The sequence below is a fragment of the Triticum aestivum genome, chromosome 2D (genome assembly GCF_018294505.1).
Source record: "Triticum aestivum cultivar Chinese Spring chromosome 2D, IWGSC CS RefSeq v2.1, whole genome shotgun sequence".
Lineage (NCBI taxonomy): Eukaryota > Viridiplantae > Streptophyta > Magnoliopsida > Poales > Poaceae > Triticum > Triticum aestivum.
Genome location: NC_057799.1, coordinates 46,463,738 through 46,480,537, shown reverse-complemented (window position 1 = coordinate 46,480,537; position 16,800 = coordinate 46,463,738). Strand labels below are relative to the sequence as shown.

The 16,800-nt window shown below is 50.5% G+C and overlaps 1 long non-coding RNA gene across 1 annotated transcript; it reads left to right on the top strand.

Annotated features, from left to right (window-relative positions):
- Positions 1-3,048: 3,048 nt before the first annotated feature.
- On the top strand, positions 3,049-3,622 carry LOC123048634 (uncharacterized). Its single transcript, XR_006423342.1, has 2 exons — positions 3,049-3,165; positions 3,349-3,622. It is a non-coding gene; the product is annotated as an uncharacterized lncRNA (long non-coding RNA).
- The last annotated feature ends 13,178 nt before the right edge of the window (positions 3,623-16,800 follow it).

Genomic DNA, 16,800 nt, shown 5'->3' with positions numbered 1-16,800 from the left:
CTGAGTTTTCCAGGCGCTCTCCATCGCGATGTACTTTTGTACGATGGTTGCTAAGTCAGCGAATTTCAGTATGCGGTGGCGATATATGGCTTTGAGGATTCCTTCGTCCGTGCAATTGTTGCAGAATGCCGATACTGTGTCCTCGTCACGGCAATCTTTTACCTTGTCCTTGACAAGGAGGAATCTGGCCCAGAAGTGGTGGACCGTTTCCTGAGACTGCTGTTTTATGCTCATGAGAGCGTCTATGTCCGGGTGGGTGGGTGGAGTTAAATCCGAACCCTGACCTGGCCGATTATCCGGAGTCTGGAGACCTTCCGGACTCAACAGTCCGGGCTCCTGAGTATCTTCTAATTGTTTAGGATCGCCGTCTGATTCTATGTTCGGAGGGCTGGTCGCACCCTTTCGTTGGAGGGTATCCGGTTCCTCCTGATCGGCGGTCCGGGCATAGTCCTTCTTCGGTATCGAAGAAGACTCATCGTCCTGCTCCTCGACCACCGCTATCTGGTGGGTGACCGGTGGAGTTTCGGTTTCTCCATGATCGGTTTTAGGCCTGATCTGATCGTAATCTGTGGCGATTCCCAAAGCAGCGATGCGATCTAGAAGCTTGTTTAAGGACGAAAACTCTGCCGGATCCATCTGCTTGGAGTATTCGGAGTTGATGCGAAGGGGGTTTTCGATGGCCCGAGAGGTCATCGTCGGCTTAACGGCCGAATGGGCGATCATGGTAAAGCCGCCCAACCGGAGGGTTTGGCCCGGGGCCAGGACTCCCCCGGAGGTGATGTTGTCTTTAAGGACAAGGCGAGTCATCGAACCTTTCGTCGATGTCATAGTGGAACTCTCAATGAAAGCACCAATGTCGGTGTCAAAACTGGCGGATCTCGGGTAGGGGGTCACGAACTGTGTGTCTAAGGTCGATGGTAGCAGGAGATGGGGGACACGATGTTTACCCAGGTTCGGGCCCTCTCTATGGAGGTAATACCCTACTTCCTGCTTGATTGATCTTGATGAATATGAGTATTACAAGAGTTGATCTACCACGAGATCGTAATGGCTAAACCCTAGAGGCCTAGCCTGTATGACTATGGTAATGAGTATATGCTTTCCGGACTAACTCCTCCAGTTTATATAGACACCGGGAGGAGGAATCTTCATAGTCGGTCGCCAAGCTTGCCTTCATGTCTTCACAGCCCATCAGTCCGGCCCATGGATAGCAGGCCGGACGCTCGAGGACCCCTTAGTCCAAGACTCCCTCAGGCGTCGCCTAACTTTTTATGCTCCAGCAGGGGGACTTCTCGGCCGGGTTGGTAGGGACCACCAGGAGTGGGCTAGCTCGCTGGGCGTCGACATAGACCCAGCGCGACTTGAAGTTCTCCACCTTCTTCAAGATCTTCATGTTGATAAGTAACTTGCCCATCTTGTGGTCAACACGGAAGGAGGCACCTCCGGCGCAGGGGCTCCTGGCGGAGGTCCGCAAGCAATAGCAGGTTCGAAAGAGCGCCACGGACGACACCACACCCAGGAAGGCCTCGTAGAGGTACATGAAGACCGCAAGGACAAGGACGGACCTGGGATAATGGTGGAGGAGACAAATCCCGTAATGGTTGAGGATGGCGTAGAGTAAAGTCTGAGAAGGGTGGCAGCAGCCCGGGGAAGAGCAAATGGAAGAAGACAAGGATTAGCAGGGGGCCAAGGTCGCGCCGTGGAGTGGTGCCCGGCCAGATCTGGGTAGCGCCCCTCTCGAAGTGCTCCGTGGCCAGCATGGGGCAAGCCCTGGCCAGTCCGCCCGCATTGACAGAGGACTGTAGCAAGGTCAGGCCACGCTGCGCCGGGGTGCTCTTGCTGGAGGAGGCTTCGGCGGCCGCAGTTTTCTTGCCTGGCGCCATGGCAGTGGCGAGATTAGAGGTGGAGTAGTAGTAGGGAAGCGGCTCACGCGAGGCGAAGGGAAAGATGGGAGGAGTAATGATGTGCTACTGTCGGAACAGTGGGAACCAGGGTACCACGACCCGTCTGCTTCCGGCCTAGAGGACAGCGCGTGAAGCGGCCCAGCAGAGCAGCCTCGCCTTGGTTGCTCTATAGGAAGCCGCCTCACGATGGGTGAGCCTCCTGAGGCCCCTCGTCATGAGTCCAGACCCTACCTCTGCAAGGCCCCCCTCGTGAGGCTCCCTCGTGGGTTCTTCTTGAGGAACGAGTCATGCGGAGCGAGCTGCAGGGCTCCGCGCCCGGCACATGGGTGGCGCCCCGCTATCAGGATAAGAGTTGTGGGGCGCGGTCGAGCCCAGCTCCCATTTTGGTTTTCCTCTTTGGTGATAGAAGATCAAAACGGATCAACGCACCAGGAGAGAGGCCTCTGCCAAGACCGTCTATGCGTCATGAGGAGCTCATTTAGCAGGCGGTGACCACCTTTAGTCAGGATAGGCGTGTGCTCTTATCCCCCTTCAAATTGCCACTCTGTGGCTACCCTTTCCCGCTCATATTTTGGGATTGAGGACTGAGGCACTACAAGAAGGGGAGGAGCACCTCCATGTAAAGGGATCGGCTCATTTGCCCACTCCCACATCTCTTGTACTCAGAGCTCTAGCTCTCCACAAGCAAATCCAACACAAGCAGAGTAGGGTATTGCACCACACGGTGGCCCGAACCTGGGTAGCTCGAGCGTCCCCTTCAAGTTTGGCGAGGGACAGAGCTCGAGGTGTCCCAGTCGTGTCGTAGGCTGCCCAACTAAGCCCCCCAGTTTTTGGACCTCTTGTTTTTGGAGAGATCTCTAGGACGCAAATCCACTACACCGATAGTAACCTGTTATTTTCCTTATTATCTTTCATTAATGAAATGGTTCATACCATAATTAAATATGGGTGTAAAATTACAACAACGAAAAAGGTAGAACTCATAAATGCGTCATGCAGATAGAGGGACGTCTTTGAGATAGAATATCAACACCGCATCACACATATCTTGAAGACATGAGATATATCATATCTATGGCATTTATTTTTCTTCAAGTCTCCTCGTCCATTGCTATAAGAGGTGGCATAGACCATTTGGATTTGCATCTTTTATGTGCTCTCTTACTTCCCTTCTGACAGTATATTACTTGAGACATGGGAACCCTCAATGTGAAAATCCTGCTATGTCTGCTACTCCTCATGCCACTCCATTTGGTTCCCGGTAAATATTTCGTAGAATAGTCACCCTCAAAAACAATGCACTCATTCAATGTATATATGGTCTATATGTTTGGTAGTCATATGTGCAATTTATACTCCTTCACATACATTCTTTTCTTTTTACACTACAGAGTATTGTAGGATATGAGTTTTCATGCACCATATTTTGATTGTTGTTTTGTAGGTTCCGGGGGCGCAACATGCAAAGAGCTCAGTAGGACATATACCAATCCACGATGTGATAACGATGAATGTGTTGAGGCCTGCCGCAAGGAGGGCTTTACCCGAGGGGCGTGTGGAGGTATTATCAAAAGGAAAAAAATTATGATACTTTGTTTTTGCAAAAAAGAGTGTTAAAGAAAAAAATGTGTTAAGGCTGTGGAGGATGTGTTGTAGCAGTTAATAAGATTGTGTATCAAGAAGAACTAATAATGATGAGTGTAAATTGTGTGACTCTACCAAGTTGTCCTTATTTTTGGCTCAAAACACACACATGAATATCTAACTCATGCAAATGTTCTAAAAAGACACATGCTGGAAATACTAGATCCATGTGACCATGAAACATAATTTATCTGCCTGGTAAAGTGTGTGTTGCAAAAATGATGTGTTCTTAGTGACTCGTTCGATATATATCTGCAACAAAAGGAATTTCTTAGATCATCAGACTTGCTACCTGATTTGCATAATTAACACCAAGTGAATAAAAAAGATGTGTGAGTTTAAGTAATGTGATTTTTATGTATGAATTATAGAGATATGTAAGAGGATGCTAAAAATGTGGCACACACCTATTATTTTCCAAAGATGAAATTGGAACATATATAGGTCTTGTGCGCTCCTTAATGACCGTGACCAAATGCAACATTGGGGAGAACATTGGTTTCGTAAACCCTTTAGAGTGTAAGCAGATAACAACAGATTAATCTCATACCATAGCCTTTACCATATTATTTTCTTGGATTCGGAGTGGAGAGTATATTGATGGGTTGTGGACTCGAATGCAAATATACCGGACCAATAATTCAAATCGGAAATATGGCACTTGGACCGGAAGAAAATATAGTCGAATCAACACTCTGTTAGGTAGATAATTATATTCCTAGCAACATTTGGGAAGGATTTAAACTTTTGGCCTTGCATGAATTATTTATTTAATAAAGATATGATTTAGGCTAAAATCCAAACTTTGCGAGAGGATATCAATACAAATTCAATAATTAAACCATCAACTCTACCAGTGATAAAATTTAGAGCTAGACATACTAGTCAAATGAAATTGATTACTCCATAATTAGTAACTCTATCATATTAGCCTTGGATTTTGTCAGGCCCATGGGACCGAGGGTACCCAGGCCCGTCTGCCTGCGGCCCATAGCGCGGCGTCTACCAGGGCCCAAGGATGGAGATATGGTGACCCTATGAGGTGCACCCGCAGGAGGCGTCAGGAGGTCGAGCAATGCATTCCCCCAAGGCCGCCTCATAGCAGCTCCCTCGCGGGGGCGGAGCGGGGCTGTGTGTCGTTGTATGACTTTGTATGTTGGGTCATGAGACCCATGCTTGTAATATCATGTTATGTAAAGCTCTCTGGAGCCACTTAAATAAGTACTTTGAGTTGTAGAGTTATGTTGTGATGCCATGTTGTATCTACACATATCGTGCATATTGTGTGTAGAGTTATGCAAGTTGGATGCACACCCACTTAGTTTATTTTATTGAGCTTTCATATATTTATAGCTCTAGTGCATCCGTTGCATGGCAATCCCTACTCCTTGCATTGACATCAATTGATGGGCATCTCCCTAGCCCGTTGATTAGCCGCGTCAATGTGAGACTTTTTCCTTTTTGTCTTCTCCACACAACCCTCATCATCATATTCTATTCCACACATAGTGCTATATCCATGGCTCACGCTCATGTATTGCGTGAAAGTTGAAAAAAGTTTGAGATTACTAAAGTATGAAACAATTGCTTGGCTTGTCATCGGGGATGTGCAAGATGAGAGCATCTTGTGTGACGAAAATGAAGCATGACCAAACTATATGATTTTGTAGGGATGAGCTTTCTTTGGCTATGATATTTTGAGAAGACATAATTGCTTGATTAGTATGCTTGAAGTATTATTATTTTTATGTCAATATTAAACTTTTATCTTGAATCTTTCGGATCTGAACATTCATGCCACAATAAAAAGAATTACATTGAAAAATATGCTAGGTAGCATTCCACATCAAAAATTCTGTTTTTATCATTTACCTACTCGAGGACGAGCAGGAATTAAGCTTGGGGATGCTTGATACGTCTCCAACGTATCTATAATTTTTTATTGTTCCATGCTATTATATATTCTATTTTGGATGTTTATTGGGCTTTATTATACACTTTTATATTATTTTGGGACTAATCTATTAACCGGAGGCCCAGCCCAAATTGTTATTTTTTTGCCTATTTCGGTGTTTCGCAGAAAAAGAATATCAAACGGAGTCCAAACGGAACGAAACCTTCGGGAACGTGATTTTCGGAACAAATGTGATCCAGAGGACTTGGAGTGGACGTTAAGCAACCAACAAGGAGGTCACGAGGCAGGGGGCGCGCCTACCCCCCTGGGCGCGCCCTCCACCCTCGTGGGCCCCTCGTGGCTCCACCGACCTACTTCTTCCTCCTATATATACCTACGTACGCCCAAACCATCAGCAGAGGAGCCAAAACCCTATTTCCACCGCCGCAACCTTCTGTACCCGTGAGATCCCATCTTGGGGCCTTTTCCGGTGCTCCGTCGGAGGGGGCATTGATCACGGAGGGCTTCTACATCAACACCATTGCCTCTCCGATGATGTGTGAGTAGTTTACCACAGACCTTCGGGTCCATAGTTATTAGCTAGATGGCTTCTTCTCTCTCTTTGGATCTCAATACAAAGTTCTCCTCGATCTTCTTGGAGATCTATTCGATGTAACTCTTTTGCAGTGTGTTTGTCGAGATCCGATGAATTGTGGGTTTATGATCAAGATTATCTATGAACAATATTTGAATCTTCTCTGAATTCTTTTATGTATGATTGGTTATCTTTGCAAGTCTCTTCGAATTATCAGTTTGGTTTGGCCTACTAGATTGATTTTTCTTGCAATGGGAGAAGTGCTTAGCTTTGGGTTCAATCATGTGGTGCTCAATCCCAGTGACATTAGGGGAAACAACACGTATTGTATTGTTGCCATCGAGGATAAAAAGATGGGGTTTATATCATATTGCATGAGTTTAAAGCGTTACTCCGTTCTTATGAACTTAATACTCTAGATGCATGCTGGATAGCGGTCGATGTGTGTGTCGGTGTCAAAACCGGCGGATCTCGGCCAGGGGGTCCCGAACTGTGGTCTAGGATCGATGGTAACAGGAGACAGGGGACACGATGTTTACCCAGGTTCGGGCCCTCTCTATGGAGGTAATACCCTACTTCCTGCTTGATTGATCTTGATGAATATGAGTATTACAAGAGTGGATCTACCATAAGATCGTAATGGCTAAACCCTAGAAGTATAGCATGTATGACTATGGTAATGAGTATATCCTTTCCGGACTAACCCCTCCGGTTTATATAGACACTGGGGGAATCTAGGGTTTACATGGAGTCGGTTACATCAGAAGGAATCTTCATAGTTGGTCGCCAAGCTTGCCTTCCACGCCAAGTAGAGTCCAATCCGGACACGGTGCAGTCTTCGGCCTTCATGTCTTCACAGCCCATCAGTCCGGCCCATGGATAACAGGCCGGACGCCCGAGGACCCCTTAGTCCAGGACTCCCTCAGTAGCCCCTGAACCTGGCTTTCAATGATGAGGATTCCAGCGCGCAGATTATCTTCGGCATTGCAAGGCGGGTTCCCCTTTTTCCGAACTACAAGATAGTCTTCGGATGCGATGATTGTATCCGGATCTGTTACACACCATACACAACCGCAGAGAGAATATAATATTCGCACTAATCTAATATGTTGACAGCTTCTTTTCAACGCGACATCGCGTCTGTCCGGTCATAATTTCGAACCGTTTTTCTTCTGCCATCCCACGTTTTGAGACGCGGTTGTTATTGGCATGTCTTGTCGAAACAGAGATCGTGTCCCCTTATTGCGGGATTCTCATCAATGCGGGCATGGGTAACTCAATCGTGCCGTTTATACAGCCCTTGGGAACAGGCGAATCCTAAGGTAAGTGAGGAGGCGTTTAACATTTGCTGCCTTTATAAGGGGATAAGGATTCCCCCTTCCTCTTCTCACACTCTCTCTCCGTCTCCGCCTTTCCGATCTCAAGCTCCAGCGCCCAAGTTCTCATCTCCTTTCCACTCAAGCAACCATGTCCGGATCCGGTGGTCAGGGCAAGTGGATGGTCTCCTCCGTCAAGGAGGAGGACATTACTGAGCTCCGGGCGGCCGGATATTTGGCGAAGGAGATCGCCCATCGTCTGTCGGCCGAGGGACAAGTCGTCCCCACGCCGGAGCCCACAGAGAGGGTAGTATTCATCCCCCATTTCTTCCGCGGGCTAGGGTTTCCACTCCACCCCTTCATCCGCGGGCTAATGTATTATTACGGGGTAGATTTCCATGATCTGTCCCCGAATTCCTTCCTCAACATCTTGGTGTTTATCGTCGTGTGCGAGGCCTTCGTCCGCATCCACCCCCACTTCGGGTTGTGGCTCAAAGTTTTCAACGTGAAGCCGAAGGTGGTAGACGGCCAGCACGCGGAGTGCGGAAGAGCCATGGTGAGCAAACTGCCCAATGTCTCCTGGCCGAAAGGTATTTTTGTGGAGACAGTGAAGGAGTGGCAGAGACAATGGTTCTACATCACAGAACCCCGTGGCACCACCTGGGCCGCGGCTGCCGAATTCTGCTCCGGTGCTCCCATGCGGCTCACCTCTTGGGTCGAGAAGAGTCCGGACTGGTGTTCGTCTGATGAGCTGATAGCATTGCAGACGTGCATTCAGAGCATGATAGCCAAGGATGTCAAGTTTGTCGATGTGATCCAGGTGATGCTAGTTCACCGGATTCTTCCATGCCAGTGCAGAGGACGGCCTCTGTGGGATTTCAACCCAAAGAAGCATCGAACCCTGGTGAGGCTCTTCGAGACCACCCACGAAGATGCCTGGAAGTTGCTCTTTAAGGGCAACGAGAAACCGCCGGCCATGGATTCAGACCGTGGTCACAACTGTAAACACCCCGCCAGCGAGGTATGTTACTTTTGACGTATCCCCAACTTAAATGTTTCAAGGGTGATGTCTGAGATTTTAGTATTGCTCCCTCAGGACTGGGTGGAGAGGGCGAAGCGGATCCAGTGTCTGGCTCCGCTGCCCGAAGAACCGGTTATCCCACGCCTGGCGAAGATGCTGGTGCCGGCGCCGGAGAAGAAGGCCAAGAAGAAGGCCAAGGGGGCCAAGAGTGGCCCTCGTCGCAAGGGCACTTCGGACGTGACGTCCGAAGACGACGAGGCCCATTCCTCTGTCCCTGAGGACAATGCCGAGGAAGAGGAGGAGGAGGAGGAAAACAACCCTCCTCCCGATGAGAAGAAGAAGAAGAGGGCGGCCTCGGTACATCCGAAGGCAAAAGCTTCCAAAAAGGGGAAGGGCGCCCCAGCGGTCAATACCGCGTGGGACGTTGACAGTAGTCCGGAACGACGCCCCCGCACTAAGCCCCAGGCCACGTCGTAAGTGACACGGCTTATTTATGCGCACATCCAGCCCTTTCTCTTTATTATTTTAACATGGTTAACTACACTATTGCAGTCCGGCCCGTGACCTTATCCAGCGATCCTCATCTGGAGGTTCATTGGCTCCATCGGAGATGGCGAGCATGTCGCCACCACCTGCTCACTCCCCTGGGGCCAGGGATGACACCAAAGTGCTGTCCCGGAGGACCGCTCCGAAGGGAGGAGCCCAGGACGTTGTCCGGGAGGCGCCACAAGGCGAGACCTCCACTGCCGGACACATGGGGGAGCCAATCCCCATGGAGACTGGCGAAGAGGGCCGTATCCAGTTCGGCCCTCAGCCGAATACAATTCTGGAGACCCATATGGCTCCGGAGTCAGGCGAGCAGCCCCCCTTTGAAGGAGGGGGTGCGCCGCCTCCACCGGTGGCTCGTGTCCATCCAGGAGCGCCGGATGACCTGATGGAGGGGCTACGAAGCGCCTCCGTCGTGGACGAGCACCGTGTCCTTATGGGTGCGGTGATCGAGAAGGTTCAGTCCGCCAAGAGCGGACTGAATGAAGCTTGCAGCAGCCTGTTAACAGGTTTCCAGGTAAGAAAGAGAAAAACCCAGTATAGTCCGTAGCCCCTAAGACGTTGTCCGGTGTTCGGCGGGAAGAACCGGACAGAGGATCAATCCTTAATTATGAAAGGCTGACTGAATATGTATCGATAAGCAGGCGTCCCTGTTGGCCGCGACCTCGCATGCTGCCGAGGTCTCCGAACTGAAGCGGAGGCTGGAGCGGACCGAGAACGAGCTCGGCGAGGTTAGAATTCGGCTCCAGGAGAAGCAAGGTGAGGGACGACCTGCTATATGTTCGGGAAAGGATAAGCGATGTATATTGACAGCGGTATTGTGATACGTGCAGAAGCCGCGATCGAGGTCGAGGCCCTGAGGAAGGCCCTGGGCGAGGCCGAGGAGCAGGCTGTCTAGCAGCAAGCCGCCCGTAAGAAGCTAGAGGCCCGGGTCAATGAAGTCCAGCCGGAGCTCCAGGATGCGGTTAACAAATGTGAGACCTTGGAGAATGCATCGGCTCAAGGGGCTGAGCTCACCAAGGCTCATCAGAGCGCGGAGACCGCTCGGAATGAGGCCCAGGCCGCCCTCCAGGAGATCCAGGAGGCCAAGAAGATCACAGCGGGTAAGGCTTTTAAGATGCAAAGCAAGTATGCGGAGAAGCAGTACCTTTTACTAACCCGGGTTCGGAGTTTCCCAGGGGCTTTTGCTGATCTACCACGCAGTGTATCAGACGCCGTGGAGTTCTATCGAGCCGAAGGAGGGGGTTCCATGGAGAAGCTCTTCTGGTCGCAATATGCGGTGTCAGAGCCTCCCCTGTCCTTCAACGATCAGCTGAAACAGCTGGTGGAGCTGCACAAGGTGGCCGAATTAGCCATGAAGGATTTGACAATCCGGCTATGGCCAGCCGAAGCTATGCCTGGCAGCTACTTCGGACTCGTGAGGCAGATGGTGAACGCCTGTCCTCGGCTGGACGTCATCAAGCGCTCCGCCTGTATTGAAGGTGCCCGTATGACCTTCGCTCGCTGCAAGATGTGGTGGGCGAAGATGAACGATGTTGAAGTTGCCAGCGGGCCGCCAGAGGGCAAGGAGCACCGCACACCCGAGCGATATTTTGCGGATGTCGTAGAGGGGTCTCGACTTGTAGCGGGGCAATGTTCGTAGTACATTGTATTTGAATAAATGTATTCATGTTGCCTTTGCCTTGTATTATGGGAACAAAGCCGGTTTTTGTAAAGTAATTTATTATGCTTTGAATTGTTTCCTCCTGTGCGGCCGTGTTGCGTGTAATCTGAGGGGTGGCCAGTCATCGGCTTCTGCCCTCACGTAGATAGTACGGAGGTGTTCGGGATGGAATCTAAACAATCTTGATCCAATTACATGGTCCTTGAAGGAGTTGTTTAGCGCAACGAACAAGGCAATCAGACTTTACGGCTTGAACACCCTCACTTAGCCATAGGAGTTTTATAATAAAGCATGGGCGTTGCCCCTGGTTTAAACCAGAGTACTGTCAGCATCTGATCGGGAAGTGTCGATCTCTCGCATAACGCGGAAAAAATCTCCAATGATTTGTAACCCTCGAGTAGCTGACCGGCTCTCGCCATATCATGACAGTCAGTTTTCGGCTTTCTCTACTGAGGTGCTCATCTGGTCAAAGCCAGGGCACAATCGCAGTAGTTCTCCCTTTACTACCCTAGCCGATAGAGCGGAACGTAGGGTAGCAAGCACAGGAGCCGGGCAACCCAACTATTGACCAAAGACATGATTCGGAGCCAATGCATATAATGCTAAATTCGGGGTGCCGAACTTATATATAAGAAGTGTTCAGACGGTGCTGTCGTATTGTGGGGCGGCAGGTAGCCCCTGGCGAATATGAAACGTAAAAGAGTGTCAATGCAGCAAATAAGCAGATCGAAATGAAACGAAGTAAGAAGCGAAAACCACAGAAACTGGGCCACGAACCATTTTTATTATAATTGGATGGATACATCAAGGCATATCTTTTACAGATGGTGCGAGAAGTATCCGGCTATTTAACATGCCGGAATCAATGGGGCGCAGCGTGCGGGTCCTGAGAAATAAGTATGAATACCGTCAAGAAGAACGTATAAAGGTTACCCTACACACCTGTGTTGCTTGCCTCCGTTGTATTCCAGTCCTTCTAAAGGACTTGCGATCAGGCCCGCGGAAAAAGGTGCCTGAAACAAGGAAAAGAAGTAAAAGTATGTGTGTCCGGGATCGTTCTGGCCGAACTGTAGACCCCGGGTTATCCCGTGCCTCCGTCGATGTCCATGGAATTTTGAGTGTGTAATTGTGTATGCGTGGTACGAATGCCACTACCTCATTGGGGCTGGGACGGAGGCCGAATTGCTAGTCGAGCTCTTAATGAGCCGCGCTGTCCTGTTGCAGTGTAGTCCAGACCCTCTTGATGGTGTCCAGGGGCTTGGCAGCTGGATTATAATGCTGCTTGAGAAGGCCGCTCTGTACTTCTGCTGCTAGGGCGGCGGTTTTCTCCTTTGTTCGGAGGGAGCATTCCGTATTGCCATTGACTGTTATGACGCCGTGTGGACCAGGCATCTTGAGGTTGAGATAAGCATAGTGTGGCACTGCGTTAAATCTAGCAAACGCGGTTCATCCGAGCAGTGCCTGGTAGCCGCTGCGGAAGGGGACGATATCGAAGATTAACTCTTCGCTTCGGAAGTTGTCCGGAGAACCGAAGACCACCTCCAGCGTGATTGAGCCCGTATAGCGGGCCTCTACGCCTGGTATGACTCCTTTAAAGGTAGTCTTTGTTGGTTTGATTCGTGAGGGATTAATGCCCATCTTCCGTACTGTATCCTGGTACAGCAGGTTGAGGCTGCTTCCACCATCCATCAGGACTTGTGTTAGGTGGAATCCGTCGATGATTGGGTCAAGGACCAGTGCGGCCGAACCGCCATGGCGGATACTAGTCAGATGATCTCGACGATCGAAGGTGATAGGGAATGACGACCACGAATTGAACTTTGGGGCGACTGGCTCTACCGCGTAGACGTCCCTGAGTGCCCATTTGTGCTCCTTTCTGGGGATGTGCATGGCGTATATCATGTTCACCGTTTTGACTTGGGGGGGATTTCTTCTGCCCCCCCGGTGTTCGGCTGTCGGGGCTCTTCCTCCTCGTCCTCACTTTGTGATCCCTTTTCTTTGTTTTCGGCATTTAACTTGCCAGCCTGCTTGAAGACCCAACAATCCCTGTTGGTATGATTGGCTTGCTTATCCGGGGTGCCGTGAATTTGGCACGGACGGTCGAGTATGCGGTCCAGGCTGGAAGGTCCTTCATTGTTTCTTTTGTAGGGCTTCTTCCGTTGGCCGGACTTGGAGCCACTGAATCCTGCGTTGACTGTGGTGTCATCGGTGTTATCGCCATTGCTTTGGCGTTTGTGTCTATTGCACCGGAGCTTGCCGGTGTTGTTCTTGGCCTCAGTGGGGCCTGCCTCGCTGGCTGTGTTTTTGCTACGAGCCAGCCAGCTGTCCTCACCCGCGCAGAAGTGGGTCATGAGTGCCGTAAGGGCTGCCATAGACTTCGGCTTTTCTTGGCCGAGGTGGCGTGCCAGCCATTCGTCACGAATGCTGTGTTTGAAGGCTGCTAGGGCCTCGGCATCCCGACAGTCAACGATCTGGTTCTTTTTGGTTAGGAACCTAGTCCAGAATTTTCTGGCTGATTCTCCAGGTTGCTGAACTATGTGGCTTAGGTCATCGGCATCTAGTGGCCGGACATAAGTTCCTTGGAAGTTATCAAGGAAAGCCTCTTCCAAGTCCTCCCAGCTGCTGATGGAATTCTCAGGCAGGTTATTTAACCAGTGCCGAGCTGGTGCTTTGAGCTTTAATGGGAGGTATTTGATGGCATGGAGGTCGTCTCCTCGGGCCATGTGGATGTGGAGAATAAAATCTTCGATCCACACTGCAGGGTCGGTTGTGCCGTCGTATGATTTGATATTGACAGGCTTGAACCCCTCGGGGAATTCGTGATACAGTACTTCATCTGTGAAGCAGAGAGGGTGTGCGGCACCTCTGTATCGGACCACATCGCGGTGTAGCTCTGATGGAGTCCGTCTGCGGCATTTGGCCTGGGCGTAGTTAGGTTTGTCATGCCCGAATAGGTAGTCGTCGTCGTGCCTCGAGGCACGTCCTCGCGATCCGTAGATCGATCTTGTATGTCCTGCTCTACAGTCCAGAGTTTGCCGAAGGTCGTACGTGTGACCCCGAACTCTTTTGTCTCTATTTTTTCGGGGCGGTGGGGCCGGCTGCTATTCGGCCTGAGTTGTCGCTTTATCCTGACCGCGGGGTGGCCGGTCGACCGCCCTGTCTCGACCACGTGGTGGTCGTTCCGTATTACCCGAGGGAGATATGTGCTCCAGGGCCTCCTCATCGAATTGAGGTAACAGTCTGTGTTTCGGATAGCTCTTGGCTGGGCGCTTGAGGCCGTATTCTTCTGCTGTCAGGACATCAGTCCATCTGTCGATGAGCAGATCTTGTTCAGCTTGAAGCTGCTGCTGCTTCTTTTTCAGGCTCCTTGCAGTGGCTATGAGCTGAAGCTTAAAGCGCTCCTGCTCCAGAGGATCCTCAGGCACGATGAAGTCTTCGTTGCCAAGGCTTATCTCCTCCTCGGAGAGTGGACGGTAACTATCGTCCTCCGAGTCACCTCCTATGGCCTGTTCATCAGAGTTGTCTTGCCTGTTGCCGTGTTCCTCCTATTCGGCTTCAGCTCCGGCAGGGTCTTCATTGTTTTCGGCGTCGCCTGGAGTACTATTTTCTCCGGTGCCAGTGTTGCCGTCCTTGGAGCGACGAGGCTTAGAACGGCGCTTGGGGCGTCGGCGCTTGGACTGCGTCTTAGAGGTTTTATGCACATCTGGCTCTTCGTTGTCGTCGCCAGATCCTTTGGGTGTATCAACCATGTACACGTCGTACGAAGAGGTAGCCGTCCAACGTCCGGTGAATGGCGGGTCTTGGCCTTGCTCCATATCGGCATCATCGTCCATACCGTTGATGTCTTCGGAGCCATAATCAAGCACGTCGGTTAAGTCATTGACAGTGGCTATGAAGTGGGTGGCGGGTGGGAAGCAAAATTCCTCATCATCCGTCTCTAGCTCGAACCGGACATAGTTCGGTTGTGAGTCCTTCTCCAAGGACAAATTCTTTAAAGATTTTAGCACGTCACCCAAAGGCTAGTGCTGGAAAACGTCAGCGGCACTGAACTCGAAGATCGATAACCGATCTAGCTCAGTGGCCGCAGGCGCACATAGCCTGGAACTTATAGCCGGAGACAAGTCCGGAGTTCCGCTAAAGCGAATATTGCAGGGCGTTGAGTCCGTGTGCGGCTCCAACGCCGCGGACTCTGCGGCCTCGGATGGCGTGATCTGCTTTGGCTCTAAGGCCATTGCAGCAGCAGGAACCATCTCCTGGGTGTAACCCGATGACAGATTTAAGCCACGTTCATCGGGGGAAGGGGAGCGATCGCCGCGGGCTCGAATCCTTTGAAGATCAAGTCTCCACGGATATCCGCGACGTAGTTCAAGCTTCCGAATCTGACCTGATGGCCAGGGGCGTAGCTATCGATCTGCTCCAGATGGCCAAGCGAGTTGGCCCACAGTACGAAGTCGCCGAATACGAAGACCTGTCCGGGGAGGAAGGTTTCTCCCTGGACAACGTCATTACTGACGATCGAAGGGGCCATCGAGCCCTTTGCCGATGGCACAGTGGAACTCTCAATGAAAGCACCAATGTCGGTGCCAAAACTGGTGGATCTCGGGTAGGGGGTCCCGAACTGTGCGTCTAGGATCGATGGTAACAGGAGACGGGGGACACGATGTTTACCCAGGTTCGGGCCCTCTCTATGGAGGTAATACCCTACTTCCTGCTTGATTGATCTTGATGAATATGAGTATTACAAGAGTGGGTCTACCACGAGATCGTAAAGGCTAAACCCTAGAAGTCTAGCATGTATGACTATGGTAATGAGTATATCCTTCCGGACTAACCCCTCCGGTTTATATAGACACCGGGGGAATCTAGGGTTTACATGGAGTCGGTTACATAAGAAGGAATCTTCATAGTTGGTCGCCAAGCTTGCCTTCCACGCCAAGTAGAGTCCAATCCGGACACGGTGCAGTCTTCGGCCTTCATGTCTTCACAGCCCATCAGTCCGGCCCATGGATAACAGGTCGGACGCCCGAGGACCCCTTAGTCCATGACTCCCTCAGTGTGGAGTAATAGTAGTAGATGCAGGCAGGAGTCGGTCTACTTGTCACGGACGTGAGGCCTATATACATGATCATACCTAGATATTCTCATAACTATGCTCAATTCTATCAATTGCTCGACAGTAATTTGTTCACCCACCGTAATACTTATGCTATCTCGAGAGAAGCCACTAGTGAAACCTATGGCCCCCGGGTCTATTTTCCATCATATTAATCTTCCGTCAACAAGCTATTTTTATTACCGTTTATTTTGCAATCTTTACTTTTTATCTTTATCATAAAAATACCAAAAGTATTATCTTATCATCTCTATCAGACCTCACTTTTGCAAGTGGCCGTGAAGGGATTGACAACCCCTTTATCGCGTTGGTTGCAAGGTTCTTATTTGTTTGTGTAGGTGCGAGGGACTTGAGCGTGGTCTCCTACTGGATTGATACCTTGGTTCTCAAAAACTGAGGAAAAACCAACGCAGTGCTCAAGAGCTAGCAAGTAACAAGTATCGACGCATAGCATAAACCTACCCAACGATCCTCTCCCCATCACCCTGAGAAAGAGCGATCACCGGGTTGTATCTGTCACTTATCTGGGTGTGTTTTATTAAGTATCCGGTTCTAGTTGTCTGAGGTCAGAATACAACTCCAAGTCATCCTGTTATCGTGGACACGGCTATTCGAATAGATTACTTCCCTGCAGGGGTGCACCACATTCCCTGACACGCTCAATCACTCTGGCTGGGCACACTTTCCTGGGTCATGTCCGACAACGAAAGATCAACATGTCGTAGCCCTACCTAGGCCCAACAGAGAGGTCAGCACACGGGTCTAAATCCTAAGCGCGCAGGGGTATTAGGCCCATCGCCCGTTGCACTTCTGCATGCTGCGAACGCGGCCGGTGAGCAGTCCTGGCAATCTCCATTACAAAGGAAGTTGCTTTACGCGGACCAACCCAGCGTGCGCCGCTCATATCTTGTCCCACGTGGAAGTTAGTGTCTATAGGCCAATGACCCAACTCAGATCAAATATCCAAACTCGTTAAGCGTGTTATTATAAAATAAACGTGGACAACGATCAGGGGCCAGGCTGACCTCTCTCTTGGGTGGTTGCAACCTGCCCTGTCGCTCCGCCATAAAGAATCACTTGGGGGGCGTCGGGAACCCAGGCCCA